Below are 4,550 nucleotides of genomic sequence, written 5' to 3'. Positions count from 1 at the left end.
TATATGTATGAGAACTATGAGGATATAAAGTAACACTTTATCATACTATAATAGCAATATCGGAAATCTGACTTTCATCGATCAAAAACATTTTTTTATGGGAATTAAAAGATTAAAAGTTGTACAGTTTAGGTTATTAAAGATTAAATGGGTATAATCCTGCCTGCAGTTATAGTTCATAGTGTGTTTGCCCTGGGACTTCTATTATAGTATTCTCAGATTTGGCGATAATCAATATATTCTCTAGATCATATCAGTAGTCAAACCTACGTTGTCCATGTCTTGATTTTGACAACTGTTGTTTTATTTCGTTGGACACTTAAATTCGTGGATAAAGTCATCCACGAAAATTGGTTCCCCACCAATTAAAGTACTTTCACAGTATTTAATTTTAGTCATTTCATTTTAACCATATACACATTATATACATACATTCTTGTTTAATGTTTTTTCAAAGAAGATCATTTGAGTAAGCTGTTAAGTTCATAGAAGCTCTAGAAATGTGGGAAATAAACTCATCATAGATGCATGGATTCAAATTTTATATATATATATGCAACCATTTCATATCTTGTAAACCAACTTATTTCGTGGATACTACTATTCTCTCTTGCTTCTCAATAACTTTACAGTGATTCATTTTCAGTGATTTCTAACTGTTTATGCATTCATGAAAGATGAGATTTGAATTTGACATATACACATACTTTTTACTTGTCACAACAGACACATACACAAGTTCTTCTCAGAATAAGGTAGTTAACAGTACTTGGTGTAATTTTTTAAAATCTAATTTATTATTTTTTCATCCTCTAACATGCAATTTCATGAATCTCTGTAAGAATTATGATAAATATTGAATATATTATTTACCTTTGAAATAGAAATACCTCAAAATCTCATTTGTCATCAGGTTATAATTCTCATTGTCATTATGTTTGAAATCTCAGGTTATGTAATCCTAGATTGAAATCTGTATCTTTATTTTTTTAATGATAAATGCTATGTTTTTCTGTAGTTTAGAGTGTATTGATAAAATTTAGGAAGGCAAGATAGATGCATACTTCATACTATTGTTATGCACTTTTATATAGCCGTTTGTTCATTTGTCTGAGTTAATGTTGAAGTTTTACTATTTATGACAAGATATAGCAACAGTTTTCTAAACATAGAAGGTATATACACAATAATTAAAACTGCTTATTTTGTTAATTAAATATTACTCCTTTTCTAAAAAAAAAATGAATAATATCTTAGAGACAGAATAATCACAACAGGTGAATCTAGAAATTCAACTTTTGTCCCGTTAATTATTTTGAAGTCTTATATGTCTTGTATGTCTATTAATTGAGGCCTCGACCAATCAGAACTTTCCAAACAGTAACATTCCCATACGTTTTGAATTGGTCCATTATATTAATAGCTTTGTTGCAATTTATTATTGTAAGCAATTTGACAAATATTAAGAAGTACGTCATTAAAGATTCATCACATATTTCACAATTATACACCATACATTGTATTTTAAACAGTTTGTTATTTGAATGTAGACAGAGGGTTGTTTCATAGTTAACACATAATTTTATAGAATATTCATGACAATTTTGAATGGCAGCAAGTATTTTAATTTGTACCTTACATTTACATTTACATATTCTAATTTGGGTTTACATTTTGTTTCTTTAGGTTAAAAGGTCATGGACCCATCTATTTTAAATCATACAAGTCTTTGTTTTTGTTTATGACTTGTATTTTATTACATCAAACATACAATATGTAGATTTTTCATTATCAGTTGAAATATTGTGTTGACTATACAAGCAAAACATAGGTCTTACTTTGGCAAATTTCTGAGTTAATGGACTTTAAATTTGCATTTTTAACCCCTGTGAAAATAACAATTTGTTATAAATCATTGCATGATATTTGTATTTGGTTAGTTTAGCAATACTGCATAATCATTAGAAAACATATCTATAATCTATTAAACTTAAATTATGCAAAACTTTCAGTTTTAATTTAAGTTCAATCATTTAAATTTTAATCCTCAGGCACTTAATTATCAGAATATTGAAAATTTCTCCCTTTTTAGAAAATTCAAATATATCAAGTGCTTCTTACTTTCGGAATTCATTTTCGAAAATTTGTGCCTATAAGTGTTTAATATAGTATAGATAATTTACAATTTTAAAACAAAATGACTTCAGCTTTAATTGATCTGAAAATTGTGAATTGATGTTTGGGGAAAATTGCTGCTGTAACTGTTAAACTTAATTTTCTATATAATATCCTATTTAGAATTAGAGTTATATTCTTAAAAGTGATTCTTATTGGTGAAACAGGCTGTTCTCAAAAGTTTTCTAAAATGTTTAATATGTAAAATGAAAAAGATTTGTATTAATACTCTGTAATTATCAAATATAATATAATTTAGGAAGATAACATGTGTAAATGATTACAAACTTGGAGTTTACTATGGACTTTTCATTATACTGTAAGATTAGATATATTGCTTTAGGTTATTTTTTTCTTCTTCGTTTAAACTTTTTAAAAGTTTTGTAATAAAGTAAGTTTTTATAGAAATCTGCAGACTGTCTCGCTTGGAAAGTGATTTATTTTTAATATAACTTATATGTTAGTTATTAAATGTTTAATTTTTTTAAGTTACTTGATAATGTTATCAGAAGAAAAAGGAAAAGTGTTGAATCCCATCTTGTAATTGTCTTTGTACCAAATCTTGAACTATTCAACCTCTTAAGTGGTTTTACATATTTAATCTGTTTATTTTTGTCATTTAAAGAGTAGGTTTTTGAAGGCAGATCTTTGGTAGTCTCCTTTCATTTTATTAACAGCTTTCCTCAAATGAAGAGTTGTCTGTCATAGTAAAAATAGTGCTGAGGGTAGCAAGAAATAAAAAGGGACGATTTTATGGCAAAAACAATTTCCAATCAAAGAACGTGGTTCCCCCACTTAGCCCACCACCAAGTAATGAGTTGTTATTGTTGATGTATAATCCACATACACTCTTCAAATCACTTAGAATTAATAAGGTCAGTACTCATTTGTAAATATAGAATAGATACTATATTCATTTAAAGATATAGAATAGATTATCTTATATTGTCATTTAGTTCCTCTTCATTTTGAATAGCTATATAGATTTAATATATGCAATCAAAAAAATATACACCAATATACTCTGTTGAGAATAGAATGTAGAAATATATTGTTGGCAATAAATAAATTTAATTTTATGTGATTTTGGTTTAAATAGAAATATAGATAATCCTGTCTTCAATAATCATGCTTCACTTTGAATTCAGTCATCCAGCTGGATAAGTTTTAGCATATGAATTTCTTGGTGAAGTCGGAGGACACATTTATTGTCCTTTGACAAATATAGTCCCTAGTGTGGACATTGTATAACTTGCAATTTTTTATGGCCATGATAAGTTACAGATCAAGTTTAAGTTTCGTTCTGCTCTGCTTATTTTATTTGAAATTACAGGCTTTGGACTTTGATAATTGTTGAAAATCACATCTATCTGGACTTTTTTTTCTTATTCCCCTTCAGATATTGGGCTGACTTTTGGTATGTGAGTTAACCATGATGTGTTACAGATCAAGTTAAAGTTTAGTTCTGCTTTGTGGATTGCTGAAATTACAGGTTTTGTTGAATATCACAGTTATAAAGATTGTTTTTCTATACACCTTCGGATTTTGCGCTGACTTTTAAATTAAGTCTAAAATGATTATTTACATATCAAGTTTGTTTCTTTCTGCTATGCTGATTTTCATGCAATTCAACACATTTTGTTAGATCTAAAGTACATCCACTTCCTGTTTGCTGAAATTTAGCTACTCATTGATCAAGAAAAAAATTCATCAAACTTAAACTTAACTGGATACTATCCATGTATGTTTGTGTCCACATGTGTTGTTGAAATTGCAGATTTTTCAACTTTTTGAGACAGAGCCATTCTGTGTTCCTACACCTCTAAGTTTCAAACACTTTCTAAATTTATTATACCCCCCTTTGAAAAAAGGGGGTATACTGTTTTACCTCTGTCTGTCCTTCCGTCAGTCCGTCCGTCCCATGAATATTTTTTCGTCACACATTTCTCAGGAACTACACTACCAGGATTTCTGAAATTTGGTTTCGTGCTTGATATAAGTCAGCTATACTGTTTGATGCGACTTCAGATTCATCACTCGACAACTTCCTGTTTACCGAACACTTGTATCATTTTAACACCTGAAAGCCAAGTTGAAAATTTTTCGTCACATTTTTCTCAGGAACTGCACTACCAAGATTTCTGATATTTGGTTTCAGACTTGATATAAGTCAGCTATACCGTGTTATGCGTTTTCAGATTCATCACTCGACAACTTCGTGTTTACCGAACACTTGTATGATTTTACACATGATAGCCAAGTTGAAAATTTTCGTCACATTTTTCTCAGGAACTACAATAAAAGGATTTCTGAAATTTGGTTTCAGGGTTTATATAAGTCAGCTATACTGTGTGATGTGTTTTCAGATTCATCAC

This window comes from Mytilus galloprovincialis, chromosome 7 (genome assembly GCF_965363235.1).
Source record: "Mytilus galloprovincialis chromosome 7, xbMytGall1.hap1.1, whole genome shotgun sequence".
Taxonomy (NCBI): Eukaryota; Metazoa; Mollusca; class Bivalvia; order Mytilida; family Mytilidae; genus Mytilus; species Mytilus galloprovincialis.
This window is presented reverse-complemented; position numbering follows the sequence as displayed.